General features: G+C 37.0%; 2 long non-coding RNA genes across 3 annotated transcripts in view; both read left to right on the forward strand.

Moving 5' to 3' along the window:
• The window catches only part of LOC120324521, a 104210-nt gene that overhangs the window by 7261 nt on the left and 73900 nt on the right, over positions 1-23049 (forward strand). The gene's annotated exons all lie outside the window — the stretch shown is intronic.
• Positions 11506-16387, forward strand: LOC120324522. Its single transcript, XR_005565897.1, has 2 exons — positions 11506-11652; positions 15330-16387. It is a non-coding gene; the product is annotated as an uncharacterized LOC120324522 (long non-coding RNA).

The following is a 23049-nucleotide window of genomic DNA, read 5'->3' on the forward strand; positions in this document are numbered from 1 at the left end:
TGTAAACTCATCTCATGGGTAGTAGCATTGCAAAACTGCTCTGCTGCCAGCACAGGGACTGTATACCTGCCTCTCAGATCTGAAAATATGTTTGTCTTATTTTGCAGTAAATATGAATTATATGACTAGAATTGCAGAACTGTGGTGTGAATTTTGGAGTGCTCTTACCCTTGTACCATTGGAAACAAATTTGCAAAATCAAGCTCCAGTTCTTTTCCATCTGAAACGTCTGGAGAACAAGCATATTCTATGAGGCTTTAGGTTGCCTAAGTAATAATAAAAAATCACATTGATTAGACCTTAAAAAGTCAACATGTGTATTTTTCAATGATGAGACAGTATATTTATACCATAAAGAGCGAAAATTTAGTCAAGAAAAAAAACCTCAATTTTTAAGATTTTTTTTGTACATCTGTTATGTTTCCTGGGACATTCACGTATGTAAAGATGAAAGGCTCTGGTTTCATGGTTATGTTTTCATTCTTAGACCCAGTCAAAATTGGGTCTTCTCAGTGGAAAAAGATTTGAAGAAGCAGTAGATAATTCAGACATATCTGTTTTGGAATTCAGGTGTATTGTCAGTTTCTGACTTGATTTGAATGAGATCGCTGACATGTTGGGGATTTATGGTTTGACTAGTTTCAATTTTTTAAAATATAATTTAACACAAATATATTGTATATTGCTTAATTTTGTAAGTAAAATAATAATTAAAAATATGGTGGAATATAAGAAAATAACTCACTTATAGTTTTTATTTGCAAATTACTTTATGTCCAAGAGACTCAAATTTAGCAGAAATTTTTACTTTTGGCAGCATGTTTTACATTTTCATGCCCTCCCATTAAATTTAAACTCAGGAATTTCTGGGACACCTTTCACTTGAACTATAATTTTTTCAATTGGATGATAGACTGCGGGAGTGCCAGTGTGTTGATTGATTCCTACACCGATCTATACAGCAACTGGTTAATACTGGCAGAACACTGAAGATGAATGGAATGGCACAAGTGAGTGAGCTCTATTATTTTCTTATTTTTCTGGGTCTGTGGCTGTAGAATGGGAGGTTTGTCTGTTACACCTCTGCAGCGGTCATTCTGTCTCCAACTTGTACTGCTCAGGCAATAAGAGAGCTGCCACATGTCTATATTTGACTGGCAAAGCAGAAGCGGTAGATTAATCCTCAGTAAGTCTTCAGTGCACTTGGAAGCTAGGCAGTGTGGTATTATGGAAGAGATGTTAAACACCACACAAAAGCCAGTTTTTATCATTGCGGTTTTGTTTATCAAATGCATTTTAGGATGAAGGAGGACTTATAAATGGTAGGAATGAAATTTGAAGGAGTTATCCTAGTCCTATTCTTTGAATCAATACAGATTTTCAAGGGCTGGGTTGCTATTTAAGATTTCTGCTATAACGAGCTTATGGATGCAAGTCCTGATCTTTCTTTTACTATGAGTAATTTAGTTTATGTGAAGATAGAGCATTTCAGACTACAGTGGATCTCAGTAGGTTCAGAATGTTAAGCATGTATTTGTAGAATTGGGACTTAAATGGATTTCAGCAAGAAGCGCAGAGAAATAAGTTGATGACAGTAGGTGGAGCACACAGTTGATGTGTTTGTCCACTGTTTTTTTTTAAATCTTTCCCATTTTATGATTCTTGGAATATTGGAAGTGTCTCAAGTCAAAGTCACAGATTCTGCTGGGTCCTTCTGGACCACCACAAGGTTTTTGTGGTCAGACTGCCTTTGTCTTTTCCAGATCTTTCATTTTTTATTAATGCAGTCCTTGCTCATATTTTTAATTTTCACTATTCTTTCCACTTACTTATTAAAACTCCAAAACCACTAAGTTAGCAATAAAAAGTATTCATTCAGTCCAGCCCTCAGCATGCATGAGTTAGTTCAGTGCAGTTGTTCTTTCTTTGTCTTGAAACTCCTCCATCATTCTAATGGGAGGATGAGGATTTGTGGCTATCCTTTTTCACTTGCCATTGTGGGATCTGGTACTCTTCATCTATTTCTTGCATAGTTTCTGGAAGTCACCTCAGATTTTCATTGTTATAAATAAGGGAAGGGCATTTGGGGCTTGAAAATATATGTGTGTATCTATATGTGTAACTGTAAAATTCTTTCAAAAACATGATCCAGGTTGTGGCAGTACCCTAAATAGTGTTCCTTAACAAATATAGACATATTCCTTGCAGAAAAATGGTTGTTATCTGGAATGAAAAAGCAGATAAAATGGAAGAGAATTACACAGGAAAAACACGGTGGACAAGTCATTTGACAAATGCGAAGAGACTTCTTGTTTCTGTTAGGGCAGTTACAGTGTGCAGGGAAACAGTAGGAAGAATAAAAAAAAAAGGAAGAAACAAAAGGAGACTGAAGGGAAGTGAGCTTAAAAGGTGCAGGAGGGTAGGACAGATTAGGGCGTGGAAGACTGCAAGGAAAAGAGCTAAAGCAAGATTTCAGTGAGACTTTTAGAGCCCTATTTGAATAAATTATTTTGCTCTAATCCTCCTAAGACAATTGCTAGACAGCATTCCTCTGCAGGGAACAGCAAGGAACAACGTCTTGACAATAAGGAGTCATATTCCTCATGTTTCAGACTCCGTTACTAGAAGGTAAAAGTAAATTGATAACCAAGTGAACAATAGTTTTGAGGAACTGGTAGAAGAGACATAAAATCTTCCTTTGGAAAAAGGATAACCAGTGCAAGATGCAACAGAGAGCATTCCCATTGAGGAACACAATGTGTATAGCCTGGTGGTTATAATGATGCCCAGGGAAAGTCTTTTATAGCCTGGGTGGGTCCTGTGACAGAGGCCCCTCCAGATGGGGTCCTTTGGTTACTAGCCAGCTACAAGGCCATAATATTGCTTTGCATCAGGGCTGTATAAGTGCTTGAAAGTCAAGTTTGAGTAGGGATGCAATGGTTACTGAAGAGGTCAATAACTATCTGATCCCAGGTTTGGGGGTGAAAACTGGAATCTTTATTGAATACGTGAAATGCAATTTAAGGGTCTTGGGGGCAGGACATGTTAATGAGGAGGATGGGTTATGCTGACTAGGGGATGGATTATGCTAACTAGGGGATTACACAAGCTTCTGCTACAGTTACAGAATTGGTTAATATTTCCTGTAACCAGGATTACGTGGGGGGAAGAGAACAAAGGGTTTCTACATGATCTGATAACATCATCACAAAGTCTCTCCATGTCTTGCTGCAGGAGACAGGCCAGTCAACATAGTTAAATGTCAGTAGGTCTTGTGAGGAAGGTCCTCAGAGTAAGGAGTTTCTCCCAGCTCCTGCTGTCCAAGGCCGGCTACATAATCCTTTTCTGCTTGTATTCAAATTTCGGATTGCTACAGATTACCAAGAAAAATAGTTTACAGCAGAGCAGTGTGTTTAGGAACCACTGTTGTAACCAAGATACTGTTGTAACAGAAAGCGTCATCAACCTCCCCTGGCACTGATGCTTTGTGAGAACCGGGCTGACTGGAAAAACAGGTTATGGCTTTAAGTATCAGAGATTCACCTGTTTCTCAGAAAACTCCTTCCTAAATGGGCTCAAGTCACACAGTCCTTGATGCTTCCCACTGTGTGCACTTTCAACATCCTCCCAGTAAGCAAGCCACCTTTTGCTGGTCACATTTTTTGCTTCTTCACTTAGGAATTCTCCTGCCACTGTCTGAGACAGAGAGTATATGTAGGCATACCTTTAAAAATGCTACTTGAAGGTTTCAAAGGAAGCTTCTAGAATTACAAGGAGGTTCCCTGACATTTCAGAGGGGTTTTTTTCGGTTTGAAGCTTTCTTTCTAGAATATCTTCATATGATGCTACAACTGAGAAATTGCTTCTCCCTTTGCTTCATCCTCCTTAGCTTTCATATGTATATCAATCAGTTTCACATTTTCTGATATACTTTAAGTTAGCTAAAATGCAAAACTCGTGTGAAGCAAAGTGTTCCCACAAAGATGCATTCCTGTTTTCTCTGCTGAATCAGTGCTCCTGCCTTGATTTGCTTTATTTGCCTTCAGAATAAATGGCAGTAGTGCATTACCTTTACAGCTATGATATTTGTCCTTTTGCCTCCTTTCTCCATAAAATAAGATAGCAGCCTCTATGCGTTAATGCAGGTGTCTTGGAACTGTACATTTACATTTTGAGATCACGCCGTTAGCTGGTTTTTTAGTAATTTAAAGGAGATTTGGAGTAAATACCCATTACTGAAATCAATAGAGTACTCTGTAATCACCTTGAATAAAAGCTTTTTTTCATTCATGAACCAGAAAAGCACTATTTAGCATTCTTTCACTGCACAGTGTTATGTTCTGAAAGCAACTTATCATGAGAAACAAAATAGGTTTTTTTCTAAGCCAGACTGATGTTAAATTATGTTAGCTTTGCTTAACAACCATTGAATTTCCTACTTCTGGAGGTTTAGGCAGACTTTTTTTGTGAAAGGTTTAATTTAGAAAAGCATTCCAACACACTTATTCCTCGGTAATTCATAGTCTGTCTCACACTTAATCTTGCAGAGACAGATGCTATGAGCTGAGGCATCCTGTACATGACATAGTAGTCATTAACTATTAGCATTATTCAATCTCCCCAAAATATTATTGAACATCCCTACTATATTACTGCAAACAATCATCAGAAATTCAGATATTCAGATAAGTATTAACATATATTAAGTGTTGTGCAAGCCCTGTTTGTAAAAAAAAAAAAAAAGAATCTTACAAAAATAATTAGTAAAAATTAATTACGGTTTTTGTTATTTTCGCTCAATAGCTGATATCATTAAGAGGAGTTTCTAGTGACTAAAAATGCAATTGTATTTCAAATAATTTCTTTAAGAGTTTATAGGAATATAGGGTGATGTAGTTAGCAGAATTTGTTTAAGAAAGGAAGAGAATCAGGCTGCAGGGAGACTGATTTTTCCTTTAGCATTAGGAAGGTTGTGTTTTTTTTCTCAGATAGGAATGACATGGAAATTCCTCTCTTACGGAAGAAAATTTGGAGTAAGGCTCTAATACTCTTCTGAAAATCTGGATAATGGAACTTTTCGTGCTCCACTGTTGTGATCTTTAATGTTTCTTTTCTGTCTTCATCAAAATCATATTGTTTTACTCCTTGCTCATCTTCTATATTCATATTGATTGACCCTTACATTTTCTGCTCAGGGCTTACCTCCAATTAGGCTGAGCATCTAAAAGTTGAAGCCGATGTGAGACAGAAGTATAAAAGGAAAAGAAGGGGGTTTAGTCTATAACTCATAGGTGATGAGTTGAGAAAACAGTTCAAGTTGAGCTGCAAATATGAAATGCAGTATTTGCAGTGGAATGTTGGCTTTACTAACTAGCAATATTCATGTTTCCTATCCCAGAAGTAAGCAGCTGAAAGACAAGGGGAAAAATTGCTTTTACAGTATTGATTTGAAGTAGAGTAGGTATAAAAATAACAAAGAAAAAAGATTATAAGTTCTTTTGAAAGAAGAATAATTGTGGAAAATAGTGACTCAGTATTACAAATATTTTTTCCTGCTTGAGAAAATCATAATTGATACTAACACCTGTAAAATAGCAGGTACTTACATTTGTCTGGAGATTGCAATGATAGTGTTTATTCTTTTTTTTTTCGTGAATAATTTCTTCTTTAATATGCCTACCTGGACTGTACAGCTGTTATCTCCAAAGCATCAGAGTGCCTGAAAGCCCATAAGGCTCTGGTTTATTTTTATGATTTTATGATTAAAAATACCTATGCTTGTAAGTCAGAGGACCTATGTGACTTACATACACCATCATATGAGGCTGTGTTTCTTCCCTGCCGAACAGCTCTGCCAGAACTCTGTCTGTACCTTCACTGTCCACAGATCAGATGGTTGTGTGCCATTTTTATTGTTGGCTTCTGACAGTGGGAGAGATGCTAGCTACCGTAGAGACTTGTGACAGCTTTAGAAAACCTGCCTCCATTCATGAGAGCGGTAAAGCAGGAGGCTGCTGTAGGAGTCTGTTTCTGCTTTTAGATGTGGATAATGGGAATTGCTGAGAACTAAATGGTGCTACTTCTTCTCTATTTTCTTTTCCTTTTGTCCTTTGATCCACTCCCAAACTTCTTCTTGTGTTTCTAATATTCTTGTATGAAGATCAGATAAATAGAAAAGTTGTTCAAATATCAGGCAGTGCCATAGACTACCTTCCCTTGGCAAACTTGGTCAAGTGTCACAGAGCATTCTAAAGTAATGTAAAACAAGTAAAAATGTGGAGTTTTTTTGTAAATGCTACCACTGTCTTTCACTGTAATGAAGTCTGTGGTACCACACATATTTATATCAGATCTTTGATACATAACTATCTATCTTACAGTTATCCTACAGTGTATACTACACTATTTAAGAACAATTTTCGTATATAAATTCCTCTTTTTGATATAGTGCTACTTTTATTCCTATGTATTGGCTTATGCTTTGTAAACATGATAGAGAAGCAATTGTTTTCTGCCCAATTAGCCCAAACTTTACCTTGGCCGTAAAATTTTATGCAAAATATTCCTTGCAGTCTTTGCAGTCCAATGGAACAAAGATAGACTTATAACTCTTAAAGGTTTTTTGGCAAACTGCTAGTAAGAGCTTTTTAAAAACTATAAGACCTTCAGCTGATGGAAAAGTATAAGAAGGAAAAAAAGACTGCAGTCTTGCACAGGCAGTAATGATGACAGCACCATTAATAACATGGACCATTAAAATTTATAAAAAGCTATTCTTAATATAGGATATAAATACATTTCTCAGGCAGAGCTATGAAATTTATAACTTTTTTATTGTCACCAGAGGACCTTCCTAGTGCTCTGCAACCCTCCTCTGTCTGCTCTCCCTCATAAATCACTGTGTGGTTAATAACCTAGATTACAACTACCAGTTGCATTTACAGAATTAAATATTGACTATGTGAAAATGTTATTACATTTTTACTGATCGGAAGACTGGAGAACAGCCCTGCAGGACATGTAGCTGGACAGAAATATCAGTGTAATCTTTGTTACAAACACAGTTATGGGATGCTTGGTAACAAGTGACAGAATTTTCAGAAACAGAAAAGAAGTGGTGGAAAGTGAACCCCTTGATTTCATACCAGGCAACACACGTCAGCCAGAGCAAGTTGTATATTAAAGGCCACTTCATTTTTACCTGACAAGTTTCAAGGCTAAATATATGAAGTAACTTTTAAGGGTAGGTCCCTGTTTTGGCAAAGTGGTGCATCAGAAAGTCGGATAGCTTACTTCGCAGATCTGAGATCTTGGTGAAACTAAGTTGCATGTATGTCAAATAATGGGGCTTCTGCCAGGTTGGCTGAGAGACTGACTTAAGTTTTAATACTTAATGAACTGTTTCTCATCCAGCTTCAAGTCTTCTCATTGGATGAAGTATTCCAAGGGTCTCTTGAATTTCCTCTTCTGCTCAACATATGAATTAACATAGCTGCCAGAAGAAAAGTTTCTTATTAAAAATAATTTAGGTTTTGATCCCTGTTATTTAATTAATTAATTGGTTTAATCCTTCCTTAGACTCCTTTGACAAAATTTCATTACTAATGCAAGTTGTTATTAGGATTCAAGAAAAAATCATGTGTCCAGATAAATTGCCATTTTCTGTGTCACTGTCACACTACTGAACTTCCACCTGTACCTGTTAATTTCTTTGGTCTCTTCATTCGGAAGGGAAGTTCAATGAGCTTCCCTACCTCACATCATGAAACCAAACAGAGCTAGGAAAGTTATTTTTGGTCTTTTCCAGACATAATTTTTCTGCTGCACTGGAACAAATCCATGCTTTTGTGCTGCAACACATTTTAATAACTCAAAGTAATTATTTTTCAGTAAATCAATGATTTGAATATTTCTTTGTCAATTTTCAATCTAAGCAATGCAGTTTTAACTTACCATTTTAACCTGAATTTCCACAATACGAAAACTTTTATTAGACATAGGTTGTCTTTGTCTCCCCACATTTTCGTGCTTATCTCCAAACTGCCTTTAATTTGTCAACAGATTCTCTGTTATCTTGCTGGTAGACTGACATCATTACTGAAGGAGGTGTTTTATTTCATTTGCAGATGAAAGAATGATATCCTCTTTCTTTATCATATGAATGTCCTCAAATTGTCCACAGTCTCAAGAACAAGTCAGAGTTTTCACAGACTCTTAAGTTTTGCCTTTTTTAAATATTTGTAATGAGTCCCTGCTGGATCTCAGTGCAAATCATACAGCATAATGTCTTCGTGGTAATGATTGTGGAAAGATCAGATACTCCATTCTTTCTCATGTTAAAACTCTTTATGATTTGGAAGAAGCAGGGAGTTATTTTGAAGAGGCTTTTTGCAAATGTAATAGTAAAAGTGCCAGACTTGTGAAGTGTTTCATTTTTTTGTTTTTATGTGTGACCCTACTCACAACAGTCCTGGCTACTTGTCAGATGACTTTGATTATCAGTTATTTTGGTGTCACTTTCCAAAATTTATTCCAGAATAAGTTGGCATGGAAGTCTGTAAGTGAACCCTTGCTTCAGAATGGTTTTATATATATAATAATTAGTAACTGGTAGTGCATTTTCAGAACATTTTTCATTTTCTGCTTGTTATAATATTTAAGATTAAACCTTTCTCTTTTTCTTCAGTTATTAAGCAACATTGGAATAGTACTTTACTTTTCTCAAGTTCTGTTGTGCATTGATACCCTTTTATATCAAAGGGCTATGTAAAATCTAGTATTATTAAACAATTGTTGAAATTTATTCTACTTTGCATATAGTTTCTGTTGGATAAATGTTTTAGCATTATGTATCAGTGAAGATCCTGATGGAAAGGGGTAGCAGCCATGCTTAAGAGGGCAACAGGGAAAGAATTAGAAATGTGAGGTGTTGTTTAGTGGTGAGGAATACAGAATTGTGCACAACAACAAGGAATTTATATCCCTCTAGACACAGGCAACAAACAGTGAATAATTCTTACCAGAGAGAAAAACATTTGCCTTGCCTAAGAATTTTACTGTTACACAGTTCTCTGGCTGTATATATCAGTATGGGAAACCTTCCAAAAGATGACCTTTGTCTCCCGAGTGGCATTTTGTATTTCATTCCTTGAGACACTGACATCTGAAAGCTTCCTTCTCTGTTTACTGGGCCAGACTACTTCAGTATCCTTTTGGTCATGGTAGTATCAGAAGACAGGGATGTACTTAGAGAGCAGAAAGAAAAAAAAATAGAGGTCAGGAAGAAGAATAGGAAAAAGATATATAATGGGAAAGGATGACAGCAGAATCATAATTTTCACATAAAAGGAGATGTCTAGCATTTCAAAGCTCCAGGGCATGTCACATAGGACCTTCTGGATGGCTCAGTCCAATCAAAGCATCTCTTAGAACACAGAACATGCCAGGAGCCCATCTTAAGCCTCAAAATCAAACTCTGCTTCCTTCTCCCTAGGTTTTTTGATGAGTGATGTACTGAGTATCTGCTCTTTTCCCCCTAATTATTCTTAGTATCAGAAACTTTGACCTTATTTAAGCCATTTATCAGATTTCTTTGAATTACTTGAAATGTCTCAGGATGTTATTAGAGTTAAGTCATTATGCTTATTTTGAATGGATTCAGACTTAAGGTGGTGTTGATTGTGACTCCAGTGAGATCAACAGAAGTGAACCATAGTTCACTACTATACAATCAGCACTCTCCTTAATATAGAGTGCAACTTTTCTTATTCCCTGTCTTTACAAAAGGCCTGTAGCCATCCATCATGATCCTTCGAGCCATGTGGGTTGTGACACCGTGTTTCAGTTATTCCTGTGAATAACAGCACATTTGTTGCTGCTCTGGTTAGCCTGGCTTTTTCCCCAGTTGGTTGAACTGGTGTGAGCATTGTCACTTTAGACCCTGCTCTCCAAATCCTTCAGTTCAAAGCCCACCTCACCAAGTTGGCCAGCCAGCTGCTCTGGCTCTAGCGATGTTCTTTCACCAGGCAAGTGTAATGGAGGCTGTTGAGAGATGTGAAGTATGAAGAGGCTGTTGCCTACAAGCAATTAGCAGACCTTGCAGGCAACAGCAGACAGTGGCAAAAGCAGTGAGAGGAGTGATGAGGAGCAATCCTGTAACTTCATGCCAAATTTTAAAACAAGTTGATGGAAGATGGTGGATTTAGAGAGCTTTGCTGGCTAAATGTCATTAGATTAACTTTATCTGCTATTAAAACTGGTCTACCATGAGTAATAAAGTAAGTGTTTTTAATCACAGTAATGCGCAACACAGTTTAATGTGGTTTATTCCCTGGTCTAATGGAAAGCCTCCAGCTGACTGCTACTGACCAAAGGGTTCTTCCATAGCTTATGTGATCATGGTTAGTATGTAGATGAGGGGAAGAAGGAGGAAGGGGGGGACATTTGGAGTGATGACATATGTCTTTCCAGGTCACCATGACATCAATCGCCAGTAATGAAGCCTTACTTTCCTGAGGACAGGAGATAACTGAACACCTGTCTGCCCGTCGGAAGTAGAAAATTAATTCTTTGTTTCGTTTTTCATGTGTGTGGCTTTTGATTTCCCTATTAAACTGTCTTTATCTCAATCCACAAGTTTTCTAACTTCTACCCTTCCGATTTTCTCCCCAGTCCCACTGGTGGGGGAGTGAATGAGAGGCCGCGTGTTACTTGGTTGCGGACTGCGATTAAACCACAACAGGTTCAAATACATAGACCTACAGAACTCTTTAAAGTGCTATGGGAACAGAAGAAAAATAATAATTAAATATAAACTAATGATATTGCAACACAGTAAAAATTTACCTCACCTTTGTGGGACCAAATGGTAACAAAACAGCTAGAGTAAAGGTCTGTCTTAAGAGTTTTAGTGCACAGTGCCCATTCTTCTCTTCCAATGTACAAATGTCTGGTTTTACAAATGTTGATTACTAAAAATTATTTTCTCATATAAATGTAGTCAGATTACCTGATTGACTCTTGACAGACTTCCCTCTCTTCTCCCCAACTTTTGACAAATGTAATTTTTTTTACTAATACATTTCCTATATTCAGCAGACCCTTTCAAAGACAAGTTTTTGACAGATATTTTTATTGTTTCCCCACTCCCTAGTCTTTCATATTTGTCTATTAGATATCCGACAATAATAATTAAAACCAAAGCAGTTCTTACAATATGGGGGGAAAGCCTATAGAATAGCTGACTGATGCTTCACACAAAAGTTAATAGCTTATTCCTCTCCTATAAAAGATGGTGAGAATGGAGTATCTATTGGACAGCTGAGTGCAGTCAGCTCTCACTTTCATTTGCACAATGGCATCCCATTAAATAGTATCCCAAATTAATGTTACTATCTCTCTGTTGTTATATTTCATTTGAGATGGCACTGTGAGCACTTTGCATGATCAGTAGAGTTTCCCACCACCTGCTCACTTTCACAGAGGAAGGAGGCAAACAGGACCAGCATTCTGCTGACAGGAGGGAAAATATCTACCTATCAAATGATAGAGAATGCAGTAAAAGTTGAAGCAGAGCATCTATACCAAAACAGACTTTGTGCTGTGCAGTCTTTCATAGCTCTCGATGCTGTGTCCAGTTAAAAAGTATCACAGGTAAGAGTAGAACACAAAAATAATGCTAAACCTAAGCACAGGGCTTTAATTTACTTCTTGGAGAACTTACACAGCTTTTAGAGCTATGTCTTGCATGTGTCTGTATGTGTGTTTGCATAGACAAACATACACAGGAGAATTACAGAATAAAATCCATGTATTTGTTTTGCCTTGATGCAGACTTCAAAATAAACCAGTTAACTACTAACTCCTTTCATTTCTAGCATGCAGTCTGTGAGAAACTGGGGTACTTGTCCTTCATAAAATATGATTTGGTTCATGAAAGTGTAAAACTACTAAGACTTATTTCTTCTAGAAGGACCCTAACACTTAAGCCATCTGCATTCAGCAGTTCTACCATGCTGTTTATTCAAATGAGAATTCTTAACAAAAAGGTTGCTTCATTGGGCCAGTTCGGCTTGTTTGCCCAGCAGGAGCTCCACACTTTATTTAAGCTTTTAAACTCCATATCAGTAGCATGAGTTGATGTTTAGTGCACAATAGGGATACAGTATAGCCTAATATATGCATTTTTCTTTCAGAATTCTAATGGTTTAGTACTGAAGGAAATTTACACAAGCCTTATAGAAATTAAAGCAAGGCATTTATTTCATTCAGAGAATGCAGTGACTTCCAATGGTTGCACTGCTAAGGACTCTCAGCTTTGAAAGGGACCTTTTATTGTGCAGGAAGAAAGCTCAGATATAGCGCTAAGCGAGAATTTCGGAGTCCAGATTAGCATGCCTAGCAACTCATTGCTGTGTACCGTTTTTTCCCAGTCCCCTACTAGCTGAACTCTTTCCGTACATCTTTAATTGATTGGGTTAATATAAACCCTCAGCACTACCAGTGTTTGTGTGGCCCCCATAATAAGGCTATTGTGTGCTTCTCTCTACTCTTGTGTTCCCTATTTAGGAATGTGTCGCTCTGAGCAGTTCAAAAGTGTGAGCAAATGAAAAAAGCCACAATCACTTCATTAATGATTTGTAAACAGAATATCCAGTACTGACGCCACCTGCATAGGCTTTCAGAAGAAAAAATACTGGATTTGCTGAAGCTCTGTGTAGAATCACTGTGGAATTTAATTCGACAGAGTAAATAAATGCCCCAATTAACACTTTTACACTCAACCAAATGGCTGTATTTAGAGGAAACAGTTTCTTTCTTCAGGGAAAAATTCAAAGGAGACATGGGATAGAGATAAAAAAGAACACCCCAAAAACAAACAAACAAAAAATAACTCTTAAATCTCTCCCAGCAACTTTTACACAAGACGGCACACAGCAGTGGCTGAAGTTATAAAGGCAGACAGCAAAATGTGTTTAAAAAAGGAATGTGAAGTAAGAAAAAAGTTCACTGAAATTTCAAAATAGCAGCAAATGTGTTTATAACTTCAGTTTGCTGCTGCTGTAGGCCTCATTAAAGCAAGCCTTTGTTTTTTCCTTTTCAAACACTACCTATTATGACAGCTAGAAACAGCTTACCAGCTGCATACTGTCATCTTGGCCTGCCAAGATATCATGTAATCATTCTCAGAGTCTGAAAACGGGTATCCACCACTGGCTTTGTGAAGATGTCAAAAAGCCTAAAATTGCTCTGCATGCATATAGTTCTAACTACACTGCATAGCTGTTGATTTAAGAAAGACTTTTAGTAAACCTACTGAGGTAATATTTATCTACTGTACCTTTCTAAATTAGAGGCAAGCCTCTTACATGGCAGCAGATATGCACAGTTTTAAGACCTGTCAAATACTGTGAAGTTCCTTCAAATGCAAGGAAAGGAAATAAGAGTCAGGCTTCTTTCTCAAATGCCAGGCATTCAGTTGCTCTCTGGTGCCTGCAGTGACAATGCAAACCCCCTCATCAGCCAGGGGATCACCTGGCTCTCCTATCTGATCTGCCATCCTTCTGTACTCTGCCTGCTACTAAAGCAAACATGCTGCAAAGGAAGGAGACATGAAAAGGAAGCTCTGAGTATTTTATCTTGCATTTCTGAAACTGTGTCATGGAACACCACAGAATGCCATAACTAAACAGCAGAGTGGGTCCACGTTTTCACTGGAGTGGGTGAGGAGAGATTGTGACCGTGGTCAGACACAGCATTGCAGAGGGAGTCTTTGGAGGGGAGAGTGGCCTTTGAGCAAGGCTTGTAGGCCACCACTGTTTTTCCTCTATCCAGGAGAACAAAGACATGGTTTCTCCCTTGAGGGAAGGATTTTGAAACAGTGATTTTTCTTCTTGAAGATAAAATAGCTGCCCATCCTGAGGTATATATTGCCCTTTCCCACTCTCCTGTTTTGCAGTGCTCTGTACGATGCACTTGTGGTCAGGGTGAAATGGGCTTTGTCACCCTGAAACACAAACGGGAGAAAATATTTCCTGCAAAAAGGTCAGTTCAGAGTTCAGCCACAGCCCCAAAAAACCACATGGACTCTTAGGATTTTTTAGAAAAGAAAGAGAACATAATCGAAGATGTTGATGTATAGGTTGAGGTGGGTTTGGGGGAAAATGTATCTTTGATATTGTAGGCAGTGCTCCTCCTGCCCCACATTAATCTGAAGCAAAAAGGGATTCAAAAAGGAAGCAGAAGTCCAGAATTTTAATATCATACCTTCACTGATTAAAGAGTCCAAATTAGGTCCAAAAGGACTTGGGAACTCCTGAAACCTTGCAGAAAGATCAGTCATCTTTACTGTGTAGCATGAGATGCCATCCATTTCCCAAATGTTTGACTATCCATCATTTTAATAGTTTATAGGCCATTGACTAACTGTCCCATACAAAGATGTAAAGCAGGAATAACGGAAATGGAACATAATTCTAGGATCCAGAGGTTATATGTGATTGCATCAAGAAAAATATTGGCATCATATTAATGTGAACCTCTTTGTCATTATTGTTGGCTTGGCTCTCAGTTCTCACATATGGGCTTATGGTAGTTTTATGTTCTCCTAAGCTGCAGCTCTGAAGCATATTTTTGCAAAGTTTGGGTTCTACTTGAAAGATTGAATATTGTAAACAAGGTCTAAAGGTCTACCAAAATAGCTCAAACTACTGTAAAAATTACTGAGCAAGGAGAACCCTCAGGTAATCTGAAGTAGTATTCCTGGCAGGAGATGCAACAAAGAAAGCAAATCACAAGAGTTAGAATAAGCATGAGTTAAAGTACAAATAAAGATAATATGTGTCATTAGCAGTTCATTCTTCCACAGAACAGTTCTGGATGGAATAGCTAGAAATGTTGCTGCTTTTCTTGCATACTGTGTGTAAGCCACTGCAGAAAAACTTACGGTACCTGAAAGGTCTCACAGATTAATGCGAGATTACTGCCTAGCCTACTTGCCAGAAGCCCACTTCATCTGCTATTTTAAGCAAATGTGGGCAGGTATGACTAATGATTTAATTATTGCAGATGCCACCAGCATCATTATAAAGCAAAAAGCTACGTATAATGAACATCATTCCTACTTTAGGAATGTGTGCAAAATAGGCATGGATTTAGACGATCCTAAAGCAAGCAAGCTGACCATGTGCTCATCTGATATTCACAATTATGGTACCAGAGAAGTCTGTTCTGTGACATGCTTTCAGTTTTAGTTTCTTGGTGCTTTAGTTTCTTCATTGTGTTGAGACCTAACCATACAGCAATCCTTTTTGTTTTCCTGATTCTTTTAGGAGGAAACTCACAAATACGTAGGAATGGAGTTGCATTGTGTTCCCGTTTTTAACTGCTGAAGAGACCAGGACAGGAGGGAGTACCATAGAGTTCTTTCTTCCCACCAGCTGGACACAGATCACATTTTTCTGCTTTGTATGTAGTGTACATTGGGGGAAAATGCAAGATGATTTTTTTCAGAAACTGCTGCAGCCCTAGCAAACAGAACTACTTCAGTGCCCTGCAGCATGAGTGTTGGACAAGTTATTCTAACAAACATAACTTCAGAGAAAAGGCATTCGGAGCTTTTGGATGCCGAACTAGTGGACAGCAGCATATACATGTCTTAAACAGGATGAGCTGCACCAGCACTTTCTAAAGCTTTCCTCTGCATTTGAAATACACAAGATGCCCAGCATATATACATCCACAAATATCTGACTTTGTTACGTGACCTTCCTTGTTCCTTTAAGAAGTACAAGAAATATGAACAGGACAGCCTGTCCTGCAGCTTGATATTTGGCCATATTTACTGGATTATACATTCTCTCTGTTTTAACCTTCTGAATATGCAGTTTCTGCCAGATAACCAATTCCCTCTTGCCCAGGAGAACTGACTGTTATAGTCACCGCAGTGATATTTTTACTAAAAATAGTGTTACACCAGCCTATCCTAGGATAACTAGATGACTTTTGAGTAATTATTTGGAAATAATTTAGAATGAAGAGTTTCTGATTGTTTCTAAAGTGTTTTTGAAACATAGTATTTAGGTCTTTCAGGACAGACACTCAAAAATAGGTAACAGACTTACATTTAAGTTTGTGAATGTAAGCGAAAGCTTCTTATGAATCAGTATTACTAAATTCTATGCATACTGATAAATTGATCTTTAAGATAAATATGTAATTCTCATGCTTCAGTAAACAAGCAAAGAAAATTTAATCTATGGAAGGTATGATTCTAAAGTTGAACATGTAAGTTTGGGAAGAATGTCAATTAACCATTTAGACCTAAAATACTCTTGGGGCATTTATTTGCATAATTTTGTTTCTTTAATTAAAAAACAAATATCTCAAACTGGTCTGGTGATAGTTATCGTCTCTTGAGGAGAAAACATTAAAATTCTTTGCAGATATTAATGGGGGGGGAGTTTTTTGTTTTTTTTTTCAGCTCTACCTTTTCTTTGGATTTTGCCAAAACTGTTATGTTCCCTAGAGTAGGATGAGAAATTATATTTGCGGGATTTTAAATTATAGTAAAAGGAAATTGCATAGTGACCCTTCCTTATGTGCAAGCAAATCTTATAATTTTCTGCTGGAAAGGGATCATGTGAGAGTTTGTGATGCCTTTGAGAAAAGAAGCAGCCTTTTGGCAGTGCTAGCAAGCTATAGCCTACAAAATCATTTCATGAAGCTGAGCATTTGATTCATTTAGGAACTCATGCTTATCATTATTTTGAAATTTGCTAATTCGTGTTACACAATCTATAAATACCTCATATTAAGCATATACTAGATTGTGGCAAAATCAGTTTTCTTCACTATAGGCTTGGGTAACTCATTTTTGAAAGAAAGCAAAAGTCTTTGCTTTTTAAGGAGTGCAGTCAAAGATTTACAATTCCACTTGGGAATGTTTTCTAATCTACCACTTAAGGTAAATGGAAAATTAGAGACAGATTTTTCCATTCCAGAGAGGCACTGAATAGGGAGGAAAGACTGCTGTTTTCTGCAGTTGTGAACAGCAAAAGTCACTCATCTCCCTCATCATGAATTCATATTACTTCACATATTTCTGTGGCTTTTGTAAAGGTGTAGGCAAATATAACAAAGATCAGAGGAAAACAGCATTTGTGATTTTTTATTTTTCATGCTGTAAGACTATGATTCACAGCTATATCCTATTTGATGGACTCCAGATATCTCACTGAAACTGAGAAAAACAACTATTTGAATTTTTGGTATGACTTTTTTTGACATATCTGAACATCTTGAAATTGTCTTTGTAAAGGAAGGAAATGTTCAGTGGACAATAGTTTGAATTTGTCTAACTTCTGTTTTTTTCTCATAGCAGTGCAACATTTCATCGATAACTAAGTGTAGTATTAAAATTTGACTTTGTGCAGCCTTTTATTAGACTGTGAAAAGGACATTCATACCTTCCCTGTCTGCATGAAGTTGGTAAACTTCATGCATAATTACTGTGAAAATAACTGAACATTACATATATATTTTGGTGTCTTTTACTTAGATTAGGATTGCATAATGTTGATTGACAGCCTAAATAGTACATTCAAACAACAACTACTTGAGTTCCTCACTGAATAAAATTAGCAACTAAAAGTATTTAAACACAATTAAAACACATTTTCTTTCAGTCTGAGGTGGACATGACCATGGTGGGTCACAAGGCCTTCAAATAACCACTAACCTGGATGTGGTTTTGGTTTTCTTTGAAGGAGCACCTTCTTAATTCATTCCACGAGCCAAAGGGGGTGCTATCGGCTGCACAGAAACTGCCTTGGGAGCAAGGGATGAGTAGAAGGTGTGAACAAAGTTATTATTTAATTATGTTGTGGTATATGTGTCTACTTGCTTGTTTTAATTGATGCAGGTAAATGGAAAAGAAAGCTTGAAGATAAAACATAGGGGTTTTGGGTTTTTTTGGTATAAGCAGTTTGCAACACCACTTAGCATACTACGTAATAAAAGATTGTGAGACTCCAGGTGTATCCCATTGTTTTAATTTGGCAGGTTTAAGATGTTTGTGCATTCTGTACCTATGTTTTCTTCTCTGAGAGCATAGAAAAATGCATACTTTGTATGTGCATTCTGTGTCTCAATTATCAAATGTGTTTAAGTGGGCATTATTTTTCCGCAGCAGAAATGAGTGGTTTCTGTGGAAGCTAGCTTTCCCTAGCTTCACTAGAAAGCTCATTATTCTTTAGGGTAAAAAAGTTTGAAAATAGCATGCTTCAACTGTATTTTACTTTCTGATAGTGAGTGGCACTGTTAGTTTGATCCTGTTGTGTTAAAATATTTTCAGCTCTTCTCTTTCCAAGAGTAGATCCTTTCAAAGATGAAAACTTAAACATGGTTTTTACTTCAGACTTTTTATTCTGACCCTTCAAACAGGAGAAAAAACCCTCACCATGCAGTATACAATGAGAAGAGCAATCAAGAGATCTTTTCTGTTCATATTTTTACCTGGCTTTTGTCTTTTTTAACTGTTTTGGTGACATTTGCTTTGAAAACGTAGGTCTTTGTTTTTACCCTTCTTGAAAGATTATAATTGATTCAGGTGCCGTCTGTGTGAACATGATGAGTATTTGTTGTGCAGATGGAATCAGTACTGGCAGAATATTGCTGCATGCTGCATGTTGCATTATTCACTTTCATCTGCATGCAGCTCATGGCTGGCAGGCTCCTCACAGCTACCTTTAAAGTGGCTTATCCAATATAAAGCTCTGGCTTGTTCAGTAGGAAGTCTAGTAGATCAGTTGTCATATTGGAAGCCTCCTGCTGAATTCAGGAGAGAATACAGGAGAGGGGGCATGCCAAGGTCTGATAGAGGATTGTTTGAGATGGCATTACCGTGCTCCAAAAAGCTCTGGTCATTTCTCTTCAAGTTATCACTTTGTCTGAAGAGCAAAACAAGGTTGAATTGAGCAGAGATAAATCCTGGGATAGAAACAGCTTGTGTTTTTCCTTTCATTATTACTATTATATCCTGTTCAATCCAAAGGGGATAAATGCCTAAAATAAAGCCTGACAAGTCATTGCACATTTGACATTTTGTGAGAATCATACAACTGACTTCAAAGTGATATAATAATGGAAGTCAATGGATATGCTTTTTAGGAAGATGATATGCAGTCTGAAAAATTTCTTTTCAAGACCATTTTGCTGATTTGAGGAATTCTGTTATGGCAATCAAAGAAGACCTGTAATGATTTTAGAGGCATCAATTTTGAGTCCGTAACTGGCTTCTCCATCTGGGAGGTTACTGTCCCCACTACAGAATGGGAACATGTTTCTGCACCTCAGCTGCATCAGCAAGAAATCTAAGGGCTTACCTCACCAGTGGCAGTGGGTTGATGCTAAGCAGCCAAACTAAGTCAGCTTTGCCCATTTGCTGACTGTTTTTTGGGAAGAACAGACTGGTGGGGTACTAACATCTTAAGATTTTGCACAGCACGACTTGGAGCTTGTCTGGTACTGACTCTGGAAAAGGTCATGTGGGAAAAAAGTGCAATAAATAATTTTTGCATTGGAAAATGTTGTTAAGCTTTGATGTTTAACTCTGACTGTGATACTTAAAGCTTACTTACATCAAACTTACTCTCATGACCTATGCCAGCCAGGAAGATTACAGTTTTGATGGCATTTTGATGGTTTTGCACTGGCAAAACAACTTTAGACAACAAATATTTAAACCTAACATTGGACAGACTGAAAATATCCTCTTTTAGCTCCTGCATACACTCTTTACTCAACTGCATTGTGGGAATTTGTGTACAGGGGGAGCCCTTAGTGTATAGGAGGTATGAATGAAGCAGCTGGCAAAAATAAGAAAGAAATCAAAGGTGAAAAAAAGGAAGTAGGAGCCTGCTAATGCTTTAAGAAGGTTTTAGAAATGGTAGCCTGACCTAAGATAAAAAAGGAAGAGGGAAATTTGTGATAACAGAGATTTGCAATGCTGATTTATTCCTTACACTGAATATACACATAAATATATTTAAATAAGTCTTTACCTGAGCCCTAAAAGTGGATTTTAATTGTCTCTTTTATACAGATATGTTAGTTACTTCCTGAAGTCCTCCCTGGTAAATTAGCGGCCATCCAGAGTTGTTCTGCCCTGCTGGTTGTCTTGTTTTTCTAATCTTGACCTAATTGCTACCTGTTAATTACTGGCAGCATATCATCTGTTTTCTATGTGACTGTTTTGCAACAGCTGTTGTTGCACTTTTTCTTTGTTTCTCTTACACTCCTTTCTTTCATTTTATTACATATGCATACATTTCATTTAAAGATTGATTTATGGATAAAGTACATACTTAGCACGTAAAACTATCTCATTAAATGTTTGCAAGTAAGGATGTTTCATCAGTAGGTTAGAATACCTAAATATGCTATGGTATCCTGGCAAAAATACTTTTTCACTGCATCTGGAATGCTAGCTGCTAGAAATTTTCAACAAGCTACCAAATATCTTTACTTCAACTAATAATTTAAGTGAGTTTGCTTTATGGTATGGTAAGTTGGTTACATTTGCAAGTTACGCTGTTTGAAGGATTTCAACCATCGAGAGCTTGCTATCTAGACATCCTTTGAAATGTGTTTCTTTTCCTGGTATAGTTGTTATTGCCTTCAGTCAAAAGTATGTAATGTAAATTGCAATAGGGAAGGAAGGAAATATTGTGTACAATAAGAAAAAAAAATGTTTATTTACAGGTTTCTCAAGGGCCACTCTGGCAAGACAGTGGCAGGTTTTTTTTGCTGGAGGCTGAGTTTGTAGCCTAAGGTTTTTCAGCTTTGCTCCCCTTCCCTGCAAAGCTAGGATATGCTAAGATATGAAATAATATGTTGTCTTTTTTCTATAATTATGAAAATAACGTTCATATATCAAATATAGAATTCAAAATAATCGCTTAGGTACTTAAACACTGTTACTGTTGCTTGTTTTTTCTGATTTCTCATAGTGAACTTGCATATAGATTAAAATAACCCACATCACCTTGTGATCTACTTATATTTTGGACTGGCCATTCCTGTACTAGTTAGTTTTTTTAAGAAACTAGAAAAAATCCAAAAAACAAAACTAGTTTTAGAGACTAGAAAATTATTAGGACAGGACATCCTCAAGTCACATATTCCTTTGCCAATTGACCACTCCTCTTTTTATATTTGAAATTGAAATTATTTTATAATACAGAGTTGTGCTAATTAGTGTGGGACAGAAAGAACTACTGTCTTATCATAAGAGGTGAGAAGTAGATATTTGTTTTGTGAATGTCAAATATAGATACTATTAAAAACAAGAAAAAACCAAAGTTATTACAAGGATTTAAGTGAGCAAGAACTATTGAAGAATGAATAAAGAACATTTACTAAGTTAATGCTCTTTCATCCATTTGCATTTTTCAGAGAAAAATAAGGGCTTGAGAGTTTTATTTCAGTTTATCTGGGGGAAGTTTCATTTATTACCTTCTAGGCAAGGGTTGACAAGAAATTTTCAATGTATTTGTAGTATTGTTAGAAATTAATAATTCATATTGGTATTATTATTAAATTGCTGTCAACTAAGGATGACTGATAATCATTTTGCCTAAAGGAACACATCCTGGCAGTATATCTATTTGATATCAAGATGCCAATTGACTCTTAAATGAAATATTTGGACTCCTTTGACAATTCATGGATATTTAAGGATCTATAGTATTTCATGAAGATTTTGATTCATTTCTTGCACCCTCCCTCCCAAGGAAGTATGCATATAAGCAGACACATCACAATAGTCTAGTCACAAAACCTGGAGAGTGTTGTCTGTCCATACATCAAGTTTTTTGTCTCTGTTAATGTCACTGAAAATTTCAGTCAAAATGTGCTACTAAAATGTGCGCTGAAATGTGTACTAAATCTTTCAGAGTGATTTATCTGTCTTTCCTTGCCCCTGGTACAGTACTGAATCACTTCTAACGTTACATACAGTAGAATAACAGGAACTCTGCTGAACTCTCTCAAAAAATTATTGTGGAAATCATATAATGTTCTAAGTTAACTTACAGCACTGTAAGTACAAAAAATGTGTGAGTACATAAGATTTTACTCCAACTGTGGCTCAAAACTAGAAATTGTTTTGACATAGATTTGTTAGGTTTTAGAATAACAATGTCAGTTAGCTAAAATAATATTTCCGTGTTTGATATTGCCATTTGTGCTGTATAGTTGTTGCTGGGATTTCTGCCGCTAGACCCAGGAAAAATTCTAGACTAGTGAATTAGAGGCAAAAGGTTTCTTGTTTTAAGCTCATCTTTTTTTCTTTACCTCATTCACCAATTTAATTCTAGGGAGGTGAATTGCAAAGCAGAGCATAAGACCTCTGTCTACTGCCACCTATGTTCAGATCCTCTCACACAGGTGAAGTGCTGAGGATGAGCTATTGCAACATGGGTGGCGCTCTCTGGTCTCACAAGACCCTACAACAGCATCATGGATTAAGGTTTTCTTGAGCTCTGTTTCTTCCTGCTGACCTTGCCTTTATTTCTTAATAGTTGTGTTGTATTGAAAATATCAACATGTATTAACAGAGATTAAGCTTCAGACCTTACAGAGATGGAGATCTTAACAATTCTGAGCGTTGGAGCACTAGTTTTTTTCACAGTTTGAAATGCAGTACTTTAGTTGCTAAGGTAGCACACGTGTTTGCGTGTCATTTCCAACATGCTACTTTCAGTTTTACGGTAAAGGCCTGGAAATAACAACACATCGTTTTTACTGTTTGGAAATCATCCCCTATCCTGCAGGTGACACGCTCCAAGATTAATTCTGTGAAACCTGTTTTGGAGGAGGTGAATGATGCTAAATAATTTTCTTTCCAAAATTCTATTTACCAGCCTTAGGTGCTGCTCTGGAGGGAGACTTTCTACTGAGCTGCAACAAAGTCCAATTAGCAGGTAGTAACATCCCAAATACCAAAGTCAGTATTACACACACTGCTGCTGAATCTCTTGTCTAAATAAT

The sequence above is a fragment of the Pipra filicauda genome, unplaced genomic scaffold, assembly GCF_003945595.2.
Source record: "Pipra filicauda isolate LSUMZ 115617 unplaced genomic scaffold, ASM394559v2 scaffold56_size3634133_pilon, whole genome shotgun sequence".
In the NCBI taxonomy this organism is placed as follows: domain Eukaryota; kingdom Metazoa; phylum Chordata; class Aves; order Passeriformes; family Pipridae; genus Pipra; species Pipra filicauda.